Source organism: Pseudophryne corroboree, chromosome 5 (genome assembly GCF_028390025.1).
Source record: "Pseudophryne corroboree isolate aPseCor3 chromosome 5, aPseCor3.hap2, whole genome shotgun sequence".
Classification (NCBI taxonomy): Eukaryota; Metazoa; Chordata; class Amphibia; order Anura; family Myobatrachidae; genus Pseudophryne; species Pseudophryne corroboree.
Genome location: NC_086448.1, coordinates 449,519,341 through 449,535,897, shown reverse-complemented (window position 1 = coordinate 449,535,897; position 16,557 = coordinate 449,519,341). Strand labels below are relative to the sequence as shown.

Below are 16,557 nucleotides of genomic sequence, written 5' to 3'. Positions count from 1 at the left end.
AGGGAATGCTCCTAACGAAGACAGGACCCACTAGCCCTTTGGGGAGACAGAGGGAGAGTTTGCCAGCACACACCAAAAGCGCTATATATATATATCAGGGATAGCCTTATAATAAGTGCTCCCTTATAGCTGCTTTGTTATATCAAAATATCGCCATAAATTTGCCCCCCCCTCTCTGTTTTACCCTGTTTCTGTAGTGCAGTGCAGGGGAGAGACTTGGGAGCCGTCCTGACCAGCGGAGCTGTGAGAGGAAATGGCGCCGTGTGCTGAGGAGATAGGCCCCGCCCCTTTTCTGGCGGGCTCGTCTCCCGCTATTTAGAGAAATCAGGCAGGGGTTAAATATCTCCATATAGCCTCTAGGGGCTATATGTGAGGTATTTTTAGCCTTTATATAGGTTACATTTGCCTCCCAGGGCGCCCCCCCCCAGCGCCCTGCACCCTCAGTGACCGCGTGTGAAGTGTGCTGAGAGGAAAATGGCGCACAGCTGCAGTGCTGTGCGCTACCTTTAGAAGACTGCAGGAGTCTTCAGCCGCCGATTCTGGACCTCTTCTGACTTCAGCATCTGCAAGGGGGCCGGCGGCGCGGCTCCGGTGACCATCCAGGCTGTACCTGTGATCGTCCCTCTGGAGCTTGATGTCCAGTAGCCAAGAAGCCAATCCATCCTGCACGCAGGTGAGTTGACTCCTTCTCCCCTCAGTCCCTCGCTGCAGTGATCCTGTTGCCAGCAGGAATCACTGTAAAATAAAAAACCTAGCTAAACTTTTTCTAAGCAGCTCTTTAGGAGAGCCACCTAGATTGCACCCTTCTCGGCCGGGCACAAAAATCTAACTGGAGTCTGGAGGAGGGTCATAGGGGGAGGAGCCAGTGCACACCACCTGATCTGGAAAAGCTTTACTTTTTGTGCCCTGTCTCCTGCGGAGCCGCTATTCCCCATGGTCCTTTCAGGAACCCCAGCATCCACTAGGACGATAGAGAAAGGAATATTCCTTTTCCAGCTGGGTAAATGACAGCTGAAAAAATCAAGGTAACTATTACAGTCCACCTTCTTGAAGAAAGTATATGTATTAATTTTTCCTGTATCTCCCGACTCTGAGCTGTCAAGAACAAGATCCAGAAATTCTATTCTATGTTTATCAGCAATATGTGAGAACTTTAAATCATAATCATTAATACAGGTGGAGTACCCCTTATCCAAAATGCTTGGGATCGGAAGTATTTGGGATATCGGATCTTTCTGTATTTTGGAATAATTGCATACCATAATGAGATATTATGGCGATGGGACCTAAGTCTAAGCACAGAATACATTTATGTTTCATATACAGGTTGAGTATCCCATATCCAAATATTCCGAAATACGGAATATTCCGAAATACGGACTTTTTTGAGTGAGAGTGAGATAGTGAAACCTTTGTTTTTTGATGGCTCAATGTAAACAAACTTTGTTTAATACACAAAGTTATTAAAACTATTGTATTAAATGACCTTCAGGCTGTGTGTATAAGGTGTATATGAAACATAACTTAATTGTGTGAATGTACACACACTTTGTTCAGTGCACAAAGTTACAAAAAATATTGGCTAAAATTACCTTCCGGCTATGTGTATATGTAACAAAAATGCATTCTGTGCTTAGATTTAGGTCCTATCACCATGATATCTCATTATGGTATGCAATTATTCCAAAATACGGAAAAATCCGATATCCAAAATACCTCTGGTCCCAAGCATTTTGGATAAGGGATACTCAACCTGTACACCTTATACACACAGCCTGAAGGTAATTTTAGCCAATATTTTTAATAACTTTGTGCATTAAACAAAGTGTGTGTACATTCACACTATTAATTTATGTTTTATATACACCTAATACACACAGCCTGAAGGTCATTTAATACAATATTTTTAATAGCTTTGTGTATTAAACAAAATTTGTGTACATTGAGCCATCAGAAAACAAAGGTTTCACTATTTCGCTCTCGCTCAAAAAATTCTGTATTTCGGAATATTTGGATATGGGATACTCAACCTGTATTAATAGCACCAATGAACGTCTCAAGTTGTTCTATATCACCACTCCATATTATCAAAATATCGTCGATAAATCTTTTAAACAAGACGATATGTTCACCATATTGTTCCAGGGCGGTACTTTCCCATTCACCCATATAAATGTTTGCCAGACTGGGTGCGCAAATCGTGCCCATCGCCGTCCCGCATGACTGGATGTACCAGTCATCAAGTGTGATCCTGCCCGTGAGTCTCAGGGAAAAGTGAAGCCGGCGGGTGGAGGATTCCATCGCGATTTGGTCTGACCCTTGTTCCAGTTCTGCCTGGTGATTACTTGTGGAATCATGTGGTAACCAGCCCACACTGGTTGCCTTCTGGTACGAGTGTAATACTTACATTTGTTTGAGCACTTCTGTGTCTGTTTGTGTTTTAAAATAAAAAAAGTTTATGCAACTATGGAGCGCCCCCTCTATATGTTTAATTGACAGATAGCTATCTTCGTGGGAGTTCGGATTGACTAAGGGGAGCAGCGATCCTGAATTATCTAAGGAGGATCTAGTGCTTTGAGCACTCAGAGTGACTTTTGGTTCCATACATACATACATATATACACATATATATATATATATATATATATATATATATATATATATATATTTTCATGTGTTTGTATTCCATGTTAAATAGCCAGCACTGTATCTATTGTTCCTGTATGTATTTGTGCGAATTTCCTTAAGATATACAGCTGCGGTTTATTGGAAATTACACGTTGGTCATTTACAAACTGCATCGTTTTAAATTGTATTATTTTTAAATTGTTGTTGTGATTAAACTTATTATGTTTAGAACTAATGATTTTTAAGACCAGAAGGTCACATGAATGTGCTAGAATTTTTAATGATAATGAACTAGAAAATGTATCAACTAAAATGGGGGAAGTATTCACCAATGAAGTTGAGGATAAAATACCATTGTTAGAGAAATTACTCATTAGAGAAACCAAAACCTGGTGGGATATTAATAGCTTGGAAAACTACTTAAAGTGTGGACGAGTTCCTCGTGGTCTACGTTTAATAAAAAATCCCACTTTAGGTCAGAGTCGGGAGATACAGGAAAAATTAATACATATACTTTCTTCAAGAAGGTGGACTGTAATAGTTACCTTGATTTTTTCAGCTGTCATTTACCCAGCTGGAAAAGGAATATTCCTTTTTCTCAGTTCACAAGACTCAGGCGCAATTGTGCCAGTCTGGATAGATTTGATGAACAAGCTTTAATATATACTGATAGGTTTGTGGAACGAGGTTACCCTGTTGGACTTATTGAACAGTCAAAAATGCGAGCTAGGGAAAGAAAGGAATTATTGGTCGATAAAGAGAAGAATACTTACCAGCCAGAGAGGAATAAAGGAATGTGTCCACTTGTTACGGATTATAATAATGAGGCTGGAGCAATTAAAGCTATACTGAAGAGGAACTGGCACATACTACAATTAGATCCGGTGCTTGGAGAACATCTTCCGAAACACCCAGATATTTTCTACAGGAAAGCAAGGAATATTAAATCCTTGGTTTCACGTAGTAGGTTGGAACCAATTAGGGATAAAAAGGATAAACATTTCCTGGATGACATTAAAGGTTGTTATGCTTGTGGAAGCTGTAAAGTTTGTAAGTTAATAGATAAGGAGAAAACTGAATTTAATGGTAAAAATGATACGAGAACATATAAGATTAATAGCTTCATCAATTGTAATTCCACTCATGTAGTATATATGCTTCTATGTCCCTGTGAATATAGGTACATAGGGAAAACGAAAAGAATGTTGAAGATCCGTATTTTAGAACACACTAGAAATATAAAAAAATCAAATACTTAATCATAGTGTCCCACGTCATTTTAAGGAACATCATTGCAGTGATCCCACTAAGTTAAGATGTAAAGGCATAGAACATGTGGCCTTGAATAAGAGAGGTGGGGATAGGGACAGCGAATTAGAAAGAAGGGAAACCTTTTGGATAGTGACCCTTAAAACTTTAAGACCTGAGGGACTAAATGAAGGGTTTGAAGTTACACCTTTTCTAAAATAATGGTGTTGTGACTTGCGTCTCTAAAGTGGGTGTGGTATTGAAAGTCGACAGTAACTAGGTCGACCACTATTGGTCGACAGTAACTAGGTCGACAGGGTGTCTAGGTCAACAGGGTCTTTAGGTCGACAGGTCAAAAGGTCGACATGAGTTTTTCATGTTATTTTGGTGTCGTTTTCTTCGTAGAGTGACCGGGAACCCCAATTAGTGCACCGCGTGCGCTCGCCATGCTTCGGGCATGGTGCCTTCGCTCCGCTACCGCTTCACTCGGCACAGATTACCGTTCCAATCGTAGTCCACGTGGATCGTTAAGTATGAAAAGGTTCAAAAAAAGAAAAAAAGATTGTGAAAAACTCATGTCGACCTTTTGACCTGTCGACCTAGAACATGTCGACCTAAAGACCCTGTCGACCTAGTTACTGTCGACCAATAGTGGTCGACCTAGACATTGTCGACCTAGTTACTGTCGACTTTCAGTCCGGAACCCCTCTAAACTCCTATCTACATGTTTAAACCTTATTATATTTTTTCTGTCTAATTGTCCTTTATCAGTTCTAAACTTCATGTATTCAATTGTATTATGCTTAATACTAATATATCTACTGGTATATGTGATAATATGTGTACATACGTACCTATTTGCAAAGTATTTATTACCTTGTAAACTGCACGGCTGTTTGAGGTTTGCCGTTTTTTGGTATAAGAGTAATTTATTAAAATATCATTTTGATAGTAAAATTAAGTCTAAACATATAAATGGTTGTTTGAATAGAGGATAGAGTATTTTAGGTTTTAACCTTAAAACAGCCGCACAGGTGTATCGATTTGGGATTGATGCAAGTTTGGTAGAGGATCGTTAAATACCGATCCAAGCGTCACAGACTCCAGCCCTCTGACGAAGTCGATGACGAAACACGTTAGGGCGGAGTCTAGTGACGTTGTGAAATCCCTGCAGTTGCTGAACGAGTAGTCGCGGACGTGTGTGATCCTGCCCGTGAGTCTAAGGGAAAAGTGCCGCCGGCGGGTGGAGGATTCCATCGCGATTTGGTCTGACCCTTGTTCCAGTTCTGCCTGGTGATTACATGTGGAATCATGTGGTAACCAGCCCACACTGGTTGCCTTCTGGTACGAGTGTAATACTTACATTTGTTTGAGCACTTCTGTGTCTGTTTGTGTTTTAAAATAAAAATAAGAATTTACTTACCGATAATTCTATTTCTCATAGTCCGTAGTGGATGCTGGGGACTCCGAAAGGACCATGGGGAATAGCGGCTCCGCAGGAGACTGGGCACAAAAGTAAAAGCTTTAGGACTACCTGGTGTACACTGGCTCCTCCCCCTATGACCCTCCTCCAAGCCTCAGTTAGGATACTGTGCCCGGACGAGCGTACACAATAAGGAAGGATTTTGAATCCCGGGTAAGACTCATACCAGCCACACCAATCACACCGTACAACTTGTGATCTGAACCCAGTTAACAGCATGATAACAGAGGAGCCTCTGAAAGATGGCTCACAACAATAACCCGATTTTTGTAACAATAACTATGTACAAGTATTGCAGACAATCCGCACTTGGGATGGGCGCCCAGCATCCACTACGGACTATGAGAAATAGAATTATCGGTAAGTAAATTCTTATTTTCTCTAACGTCCTAAGTGGATGCTGGGGACTCCGAAAGGACCATGGGGATTATACCAAAGCTCCCAAACGGGCGGGAGAGTGCGGATGACTCTGCAGCACCGAATGAGAGAACTCCAGGTCCTCCTCAGCCAGGGTATCAAATTTGTAGAATTTAGCAAACGTGTTTGCCCCTGACCAAGTAGCTGCTCGGCAAAGTTGTAAAGCCGAAACCCCTCGGGCAGCCGCCCAAGATGAGCCCACCTTCCTTGTGGAATGGGCTTTTACAGATTTTGGCTGTGGCAGGCCTGCCACAGAATGTGCAAGCTGAATTGTACTACAAATCCAACGAGCAATAGTCTGCTTAGAAGCAGGAGCACCCAGCTTGTTGGGTGCATACAGGATAAACAGCGAGTCAGATTTTCTGACTCCAGCCGTCCTGGAAACATAGATTTTCAGGGCCCTGACTACGTCCAGCAACTTGGAATCCTCCAAGTCCCTAGTAGCCGCAAGTACCACAATAGGCTGGTTTAAGTGAAACGCTGAAACCACCTTAGGGAGAAATTGAGGACGAGTCCTCAATTCTGCCCTGTCCGTATGAAAAATTAGGTAAGGGCTTTTATAGGATAAAGCCGCCAATTCTGAGACACGCCTGGCTGAAGCCAGGGCTAACAGCATTACCACTTTCCATGTGAGATATTTTAAGTCCACAGTGGTGAGTGGTTCAAACCAATGTGACTTTAGGAACCCCAAAACTACATTGAGATCCCAAGGTGCCACTGGAGACACAAAAGGAGGCTGTATATGCAGTACCCCCTTGACAAACGTCTGAACTTCAGGAACTGAAGCTAGTTCTTTCTGGAAGAATATCGACAGGGCCGAAATTTGAACCTTAATGGACCCTAATTTTAGGCCCATAGACAGTCCTGTTTGCAGGAAATGCAGGAAACGACCCAGTTGAAATTCCTCTGTAGGGGCCTTCCTGGCCTCACACCACGCAACATATTTACGCCAAATACGGTGATAATGTTGCACAGTTACATCCTTCCTGGCTTTGATCAGGGTAGGGATGACTTCATCCGGAATGCCTTTTTCCTTCAGGATCCGGCGTTCAACCGCCATGCCGTCAAACGCAGCCGCGGTAAGTCTTGGAACAGACAGGGTCCCTGCTGGAGCAGGTCCTTTCTTAGAGGTAGAGGCAACGGGTCCTCCGTGAGCATCTCTTGAAGTTCCGGGTACCAAGTCCTTCTTGGCCAATCCGGAGCTACGAGTATAGTCCTTACTCCTCTCCTTCTTATGATTCTCAGTACCTTGGGTATGAGAGGCAGAGGGGGGAACACATACACTGACTGGTACACCCACGGTGTTACCAGAGCGTCCACAGCTATTGCCTGAGGGTCCCTTGACCTGGCGCAATATCTGTCCAGTTTTTTGTTGAGGCGGGACGCCATCATGTCCACCTTTGGTTTTTCCCAACGGTTCACAATCATGTGGAAGACTTCTGGGTGAAGTCCCCACTCTCCCGGGTGGAGGTCGTGTCTGCTGAGGAAGTCTGCTTCCCAGTTGTCCACTCCCGGAATGAACACTGCTGACAGTGCTATCACATGATTTTCCGCCCAGCGAAGAATCCTTGCAACTTCCGTCATTGCCCTCCTGCTTCTTGTGCCGCCCTGTCTGTTTACGTGGGCGACTGCCGTGATGTTGTCCGACTGGATCAACACCGGCTGACCCTGAAGCAGAGGCCTTGCCTGACTTAGGGCATTGTAAATGGCCCTTAGTTCCAGGATATTTATGTGAAGTGACGTTTCCATGCTTGACCACAAGCCCTGGAAATTTCTTCCCTGTGTGACTGCTCCCCAGCCTCTCAGGCTGGCATCCGTGGTCACCAGGACCCAGTCCTGAATGCCGAATCTGCGGCCCTCTAGAAGATGAGCACTCTGCAACCACCACAGGAGAGACACCCTTGTCCTTGGAGACAGGGTTATCCGCTGATGCATTTGAAGATGCGATCCGGACCATTTGTCCAGCAGATCCCACTGAAAAGTTCTTGCGTGGAATCTGCCGAATGGAATCGCTTCGTAAGAAGCCACCATTTTTCCCAGGACCCTTGTGCATTGATGCACTGACACTTGGCCTGGTTTTAGGAGGTTCCTGACTAGGTCGGATAACTCCCTGGCTTTCTCCTCCGGGAGAAACACCTTTTTCTGGACTGTGTCCAGAATCATCCCTAGGAACAGCAGACGTGTCGTCGGAATCAGCTGCGATTTTGGAATATTTAGAATCCACCCGTTCTGTACCACAAACCTGAGGTACCCTTGGTGAGAAGGGCAAATTGGGACATGGAGGTAAGCATCCTTGATGTCCAGAGACACCATATAGTCCCCTTCTTCCAGGTTCGCTATCACTGCTCTGAGTGACTCCATCTTGAAGTTGAACCTTTGTATGTAAGTGTTCAAGGATTTCAGATTTAAAATAGGTCTCACCGAGCCGTCCGGCTTCGGTACCACAAACAGCGTGGAATAATACCCCTTTCCCTGTTGTAGGAGGGGTACCTTGAGTATCACCTGCTGGGAATACAGCTTGTGAATGGCTTCCAATACCGCCTCCCTGTCGGAGGGAGACGTTGGTAAAGCAGACTTCAGGAACCGGCGAGGGGGAGACGTCTCGAATTCCAATTTGTACCCCTGAGATACTACCTGCAGGTTCCAGGGGTCCACTTGCGAGTGAGCCCACTGCGCGCTGAAATTCTTGAGACGGGCCCCCACCGTGCCAGAGTCCGCTTGTAAGGCCCCAGCGTCATGCTGAGGACTTGGCAGAAGCGGGGGAGGGCTTCTGTTCCTGGGAAGAGGCTGCCTGCTGCAGTCTTTTTCCCCTACCTCTGCCCCGGGGCAGATATGAGTGGCCTTTTGCCCGCTTGCCCTTATGGGGATGAAAGGACTGAGCCTGAAAAGACTGTCTTTTTCTGCTGAGAGGTGCCCTGGGGTAAAAAGGTGGATTTCCCAGCCGTTGCCGTGGCCACCAGGTCCGATAGACCGACCCCAAATAACTCCTCCCCTTTATACGGCAATACTTCCATACGCCGTTTGGAATCCGCATCACCTGACCACTGTCGCGTCCATAACCCTCTTCTGGCAGAAATGGACAGCGCACTTACTCTTGATGCCAGAGTGCAAATATCCCTCTGTGCATCTCGCATATATAGAAATGCATCCTTTAAATGCTCTATAGTCAATAATATATTGTCCCTGTCCAGGGTATCAATATTTTCAGTCAGGGAACCCGACCAAGCCACCCCAGCACTGCACATCCAGGCTGAGGCGATTGCTGGTTGCAGTATAATACCAGTATGTGTGTATATACTTTTTAGGATATTTTCCAGCTTCCTATCAGCTGGTTCCTTGAGGGCGGCCGTATCAGGAGACGGTAACGCCACTTGTTTTGATAAGCGTGCGAGCGCCTTATCTACCCTAGGGGGTGTTTCCCAACGCGCCCTAACCTCTGGCGGGAAAGGGTATAAAGCCAATAATTTTTTAGAAATTAGCAGTTTTTTATCGGGGGAAACCCACGCTTCATCACACACCTCATTTAATTCATCTGATTCAGGAAAAACTACAGGTAGTTTTTTCACACCCCACATAATACCCTTTTTAGTGGTACTTGCAGTATCAGAAATGTTTAACACCTCTCTCATTGCCGTGATCATGTAACGTGTGGCCCTACTGGAAAATACGTTTGTTTCCTCACCGTCGACACTGGAATCAGTGTCTGTGTCGACCATCTGAGGTAACGGGCGCTTTAGAGCCCCTGACGGTGTTTGAGACGCCTGTACAGGTAATAACTGATCTGCCGGCTGTCTCATGTCGTCAACAGTCTTTTGTAAAGTGCTGACACTATCACGTAATTCCTTCCATAAGACCATCCAGTCAGGTGTCGACTCCCTAGGGGGGTGACATCACTATTACAGGCAATTGCTCCGCCTCCATACCATTTTCCTCCTCATACATGTCGACACAACGTACCGACACAGCACACACACAGGGAATGCTCTGATAGAGGACAGGACCCCACTAGCCCTTTGGGGAGACAGAGGGAGAGTTTGCCAGCACACACCAGAGCGCTATATATATATATATATATATATATATATATATATATATATATATAAAGGGATAACCTTATATAAGTGTTTTTCCCTTATATAGCTGCTGTATAGATCTATCTGCCAAATTAGTGCCCCCCCTCTCTTGTTTTACCCTGTTTCTGTAGTGCAGGACTGCAGGGGAGAGTCAGGAAGCTTCCCTCCAACGGAGCTGTGAGGGAAAATGGCGCCAGTGTGCTGAGGAGATAGGCCGCCAAGAAGGGGGCGGAGCCTTTCTCCCGCTTTTTTAAGGAAAAATTGCCAGGGGTTAAATGCATCCATATAGCCCAGGAGCTATATGTGATGTATTTTTTGCCATCTAAGGTGTTTTTATTGCGTCTCAGGGCGCCCCCCCCAGCGCCCTGCACCCTCAGTGACCGGAGTGTGAAGTGTGCTGAGAGCAATGGCGCACAGCTGCGGTGCTGTGCGCTACCTTATTGAAGACAGGACGTCTTCTGCCGCCGATTTTCCGGACCTCTTCAGTCTTCTGGCTCTGTAAGGGGGCCAGCGCGGCTCTGGGACCCATCCATGGCTGGGCCTGTGATCGTCCCTCTGGAGCTAATGTCCAGTAGCCTAAGAAGCCCAATCCACTCTGCACGCAGGTGAGTTCGCTTCTTCTCCCCTTAGTCCCTCGGTGCAGTGAACCTGTTGCCAGCAGGATTCACTGAAAATAAAAAACCTATACTTAAACTTTTCACTAAGCAGCTCAGGAGAGCCACCTAGTGTGCACCCTTCTCGTTCGGGCACAAAAATCTAACTGAGGCTTGGAGGAGGGTCATAGGGGGAGGAGCCAGTGCACACCAGGTAGTCCTAAAGCTTTTACTTTTGTGCCCAGTCTCCTGCGGAGCCGCTATTCCCCATGGTCCTTTCGGAATCCCCAGCATCCACTTAGGACGTTAGAGAAAAAAGTTTATGCACTATGGAGCGCCCCCTCTATATGTTTCATTGACAGATATCCATCTTCGTGGGAGTTCGGATTGACTAAGGGGAGCAGCGATCCTGAGCGCTCAGAGTGACTTTTGGTTCCACACATATATATTTATATATTCATGTGTTTGCATTCCATGTTAAATAGCCAGCGCTACACACACACACACGTACGTTTTGGTTTTTTTTGATACCTCGCAACATGACCCATCCCAGGAGGGACAAAATGCTCTGTCCCCCCACCCTCTTCATTCATGATTGCAATCACCTGTGTTTCACTAGTTAATTGAGAAGGTGTTTCAATGGGATCCGGTCTGAAGATCAACACTATCTAAATCGACAATGTTTATGTCGACCACTATAGGTCGACAATCACTAGGTCGACAGGTCAACATGAGTTTTTCACATTTTTTTTAAAGCTTTTTAATACTTAACGATCCACGTGGACTACGATTGGAACGGTAATCTGTGCAGAGCGAAGCACCATGCCCGAAGCATAGCGAGCCATGCGAGGGGACACGGTGCACTAATTGGGGTTCCCAGTCACTCTACGAAGAAAACGACGCCCAAAAAAAACAAAACACCTTTCATGTCGACCTTTTGACCTATCGACCTAGCAACCCTGTCGACCTAGATACTGTCGATTTAATGAACCACACCCGTTTCAACATATGTGCATTAAGAGGGTTGTCCAGGCACAGAGCATTTTGGGGTAGATGTATAAACCTGGAGAAGGAATAAGGAAGTGATAAACCAGTGTTAAGTGCAAGGTGATAGGAACGGATTGGCTGGTGCACTAACTGTTAATTTACATATGGGAGCTGATTGGCTGGTGTGTTTATCACCTTGCATTGCCTTCTCCAGGTTAATACATCTGCCCCTCTGTTCCTCCTGGAATCGTCATGTTGGGAAGTAAACACATACAGTATATGGCTCAAAAGCAGAATGTGGGAGCCCCTTGGCTAGCATTACTAAACTACCTCAGAACACTATTCATGTGGACATCTATTGGCAATAGTAACCCATGGAAGCAGAGCGAGCCACCAAACCCAAATTTGTTACATTTTTTTCATATGTGTCCATAATTTTAAAAATGGAATCTAGTAATAACAAACTATTGGGAAAGAAAGAAAAAGCAAAGCTCCGAACAGCAGGTAGAGGGAAATCCTGCAGAGCAGCCACCGGAGTGTGTGGGCACTGGTAGGTCAGCAAGCTGGGGCTGTCCCTTCACACCCACAACAGGCTTGCAGAGATTACAAGTAGAAAGAAACTGCATGCGATGCATAGTGTGCGGGAGTCTTATCGGTAACAGAGTAACGTTGGACAACTAGCCCCTGCATCAGACCGGTGTAAGCCACTTGTGTTCTCACACTACAACTCCCAACACACCTTGCAAGATTCTGTTGGTAAGGTATGATTGGACTTGTAGTTCCACAACAGCTGGGCGCCTCAGTCTGTCTGCTTCTGCGATAGCTGGATGAGGACGCCGGTGACAGAACCCACAGTCAGCCGCCTCCTATTCTTTCCTAAACAGCGCAGCGCTTGTGTCCAGCTCAGACTTCCGCACACCCCACGTGCTCTGCGAGGCGCTTCCTGTGCAAGTGGGAGGCCGGTCGAAATAATTTCCCGGATGTAGCTTCATCACGCTGTAACCTCTGCCTGAATTTGGTGCGTATGGAGATGAAAGGCAACGAAAAGAAAGTGTCAGTGCGGCTAGCCACGCCCCCGCAGCGTGACTGCGTCACTCACGGAAGGGACTAGTTCCCCTTCCGTAGATGTGAGCCGGTGACGTCACAGGCCATGTGAGCAGACCATGTGACTCACACACTGCAGCGTTTCTTGGCGCGCACTTCAAATTGAGTTAGCTGTTGTGACAGGTAACAAATTCTCTTCTATAGTCCCTATTTTGATAGTGTCTAGTTCCCCTTCCGTAAAAACGTACATAAGCAGAAGGGGAAATACAGGGCTTATAATAAATAGTCTAGTTCCTCTTCAGTTACTGAAACTGAAGAGGATCTAGTCTCTTCCCTGAGACTACTAAGGCAGCTTGTAGTTTAGTTTTGTTAAGCCACGCCCCCTGACTACACTTGCTGCGCCTATCGCACAAGACAAGATAAACCTGATTGAAAACTATCAGTGAGAGAGCTGTATGTTTCTTATCACATATAGGGGGAGATTTGAGCGAAAGTACAACCGATCAGCTCCAAATTATTTATTACCAGTTATTTATATATTGTACATATATTCCGCAGCACTTTACAGACAATATTTGCATACCCTCCAACATTTTACACATGAAAACCGGTAAAAACTAGGAAAGGGGGCGTGGCCACTGGTAAACGTCCCCTTTCCTATACTTTCAATGTTAATTTGGAGAGTCAGAAATCGGTACAGACCATAAAAAAAGAAAATATAAAACTTGCGCTTCAACAATAGTACGACAACAAAAGCTGAGGTGGTCACCAACACCCCAAGTGGATTGCAAAACAAAGTCAGATACTTGCGATTGTGCGCAGCCGTGAGATAGTCAGTCTTAATGGGTAATGTTCAATGTCAGTCTCTGTCGTTTTTAAAAATCTAAGATGCTATCTAGGAGATCTTATAGTCCGTGTTCTCTCCCCATAGATTTTCGGCTCACGAATATCCTTTATAGCAGTGTGACCTTATTAGTGCTTTTTGGTCCACACTCATCCAAGTATAAAGGAAAGAGGATATAATAGTGAAGTACGTTTTAATTCATAAATACAATAAAATTCTACAGCATGTAGGTAAAATCCAAATCCACCAATATGATAATACACAGCATGCTTGCCAAATTCTGTGGGGTGTCAAGCGTGCCCACCCTCAAGCATACATCCCAACATGACCCTCTCCAGGAGGGACAGAATGCTCTGCTTCTGGACTTTTCTCTTAATCTATGATTGCCTGCACCTGTTTTGAACAGGTTACTGGATAAGAAAGGTGTTTCACCACAGGTACTGGTAAACATAAATTAAGAGGGAAGTCCAGGAGCAGAGCATTCTGTCCCTCCTGGAGAGAGTCAAGTTGGGAGGTATGGTCAAACAGCATATAATATTCGATACCCTCCCGGGTTACAGGTACCAGATCACAGATTCTCCTGATTGCACCTCCTGATTCTCCCCACAAAAGAGCTGGTAGGTATTTCTGGTCAGAAAAGGAATTACAGAAGACTCTTGTGTGGGTGCACTCTTGTTTTAAATTGTTAGTATGAAAATATGAAAACATAACTTTTATTATCTCATAATTGCTAGAAAAATATCCACACTTTTATAATCCACTACAATTAATTCAACAGAATATATTGTTACCCATATAGCCCACCAACATCTATGAGAGGTGTCATATCTAATTGATGGGTCTATTTGAGAGTTTTTATCTCACTAAAAAATTGGAAATGTTCTGGTTAGTCTATATTATTAGAAGTCAGAATGCCAGAATGTGATCTACATAAAATTACTGATGTAAACATAAAACATTATAGCAGCAATACAATAGTGGCAGCAGACTTAATAACATTATAGCATCAATCATATACATAAATATACGGCAGCAATCTAATATTTGAGCATAATTCATAAATTAATAATAAATACAGATAATAAACATATGGCAATAAATAGAGCTCAACAAGAAGGAAGTATTAAAACCAGTGAGGATAAATACATTTCATGTCCGTTAAAAAGGAAACCTTTTAAAATATACAGATCCGTTAATATTATAAAAAACATTTTAACTCGAAATCCAAATTTAAGCCTATGTCATATATCCACTTCATTTATATCTGGGCCAACCTCTACTTTATATTGTTCTTCCGCCAATGGCTTTTGTACATTGTTAATACCTAATACATATTTTATCCCTGTACATTTACTATTATGGTTTTCCTTAAAATGATTGGAAATTTAATGGTTTTAATATCCTCTGCTGATATTTCTTAAGTGTTCAGCCCATCTATCTTTCAAAGGTCTAGAGGTTCGTCCAATATACTGCAAACAACAATTGCATTCAAGTAGATATATGCAGTTTTTTGTGTTGCAAGTTATAAAGTCAGGTATCACATAGGTTCTCCCCGTACCAGTTGAAGAAAATTTTTCCATTTTACAGGGTTGTGTGGTATGGCTTCTACGCATCTTACATACCCCACATCTGTGAAACCCTTTTGTTTTTATCTGACCTGACCTCTTAGATGATATTGCACTTTTTATCAATCTGTTTTTGAGGTTGGGGCTTTCCTATAGACAAATTGTGGATGATCGGGAAGAATAGTTTTTAAAATAGGGTCCCGCGATAGTAAATGCAATTGTCGTTTAACTAGCTTTTCTATATTTCTCTAACGTCCTAAGTGGATGCTGGGGACTCCGTCAGGACCATGGGGAATAGCGGCTCCGCAGGAGACAGGGCACAAAAATAAAGCTTTAGGATTAGGTGGTGTGTACTGGCTCCTCCCCCTATGACCCTCCTCCAAGCCTCAGTTAGGTTTTTGTGCCCGTCCGAGCAGGGTGCAATCTAGGTGGCTCTCTTAAAGAGCTGCTTAGAAAAAGTTTTTTAGGTTTTTTATTTTCAGTGAGTCCTGCTGGCAACAGGCTCACTGCATCGAGGGACTTAGGGGAGAGAATTTCAACTCACCTGCGTGCAGGATGGATTGGATTCTTAGGCTACTGGACACCATTAGCTCCAGAGGGAGTCGGAACACAGGTCTCACCCTGGGGTTCGTCCCGGACCCGCGCCGCCGACCCCCCTTACAGATGCTGAAGATTGAAGGTCCGGAAACAGGCGGCAGAAGGCTCTTCAGTCTTCATGAAGGTAGCGCACAGCACTGCAGCTGTGCGCCATTGTTGTCACACACTTCACACCAAGCGGTCACGGAGGGTGCAGGGCGCTGCTGGGGGCGCCCTGGGCAGCAATATTTTAATACCTTATGGCAAAAGAATACATCACATATAGCCATTAAGGCTATATGTATGTATTTAACCCATGCCAGTTATCTAAATCTACGGGAGGAAAGCCCGCCGAAATAGGGGGCGGGGCTTATTCTCCTCAGCACACAGCGCCATTTTCCTGCTCAGCTCCGCTGTGAGGAAGGCTCCCAGGACTCTCCCCTGCACTGCACTACAGAAACAGGGTAAAACAGAGAGGGGGGGCATTTTTTGGCGATATATTGGATATATTTAAGCTGCTATAAGGAACAACACTTATATAAGGTTGTTCCCATATATATTATAGCGCTTGGGTGTGTGCTGGCAAACTCTCCCTCTGTCTCCCCAAAGGGCTAGTGGGGTCCTGTCTTCGATAAGAGCATTCCCTGTGTGTCGGTACGTGTGTGTCGACATGTATGAGGACGATGTTGGCGTGGAGGCAGAGCAATTGCCGATAATGGTGATGTCACCCCCCAGGGAGTCGACACCGGAATGGATGGCTTTGTTTATGGAATTACGTGATAATGTCAGCACATTACAAAAATCAGTTGACGACATGAGACGGCCGGCAAACCAGTTAGTACCTGCCCAGGCGTCTCAGACACCGTCAGGGGCTGTAAAACGCCCTTTACCTCAGTCGGTCGACACAGACCCAGACACAGACACTGAATCTAGTGTCGACGGTGATGAAACAAACGTATTTTCAAGTAGGGCCACACGTTATATGATCACGGCAATGAAGGAGGCTTTGCATATCTCTGATACTGCAAGTACCACAAAAAGGGGTATTATGTGGGGGGTGAAAAAACTACCTGTAGTTTTTCCTGAATCAGAGGAATTA

At 44.7% G+C, this 16,557-nt stretch overlaps 1 protein-coding gene across 2 annotated transcripts in view; it reads right to left on the bottom strand.

Annotated features, from left to right (window-relative positions):
- Positions 1–12,526, bottom strand: part of ABITRAM (actin binding transcription modulator) — an 86,193-nt gene extending 73,667 nt beyond the window's left edge. Inside the window, exon 1 of one of the 2 annotated variants that reach the window (XM_063922920.1) lies at positions 12,169–12,526. The gene's annotated coding sequence lies outside the window, so the exon portion shown is untranslated. The remainder of the gene's footprint in view (positions 1–12,168) is intronic. The other variant, XM_063922922.1, reaches the window with a different exon arrangement.
- Positions 12,527–16,557: the final 4,031 nt, after the last annotated feature.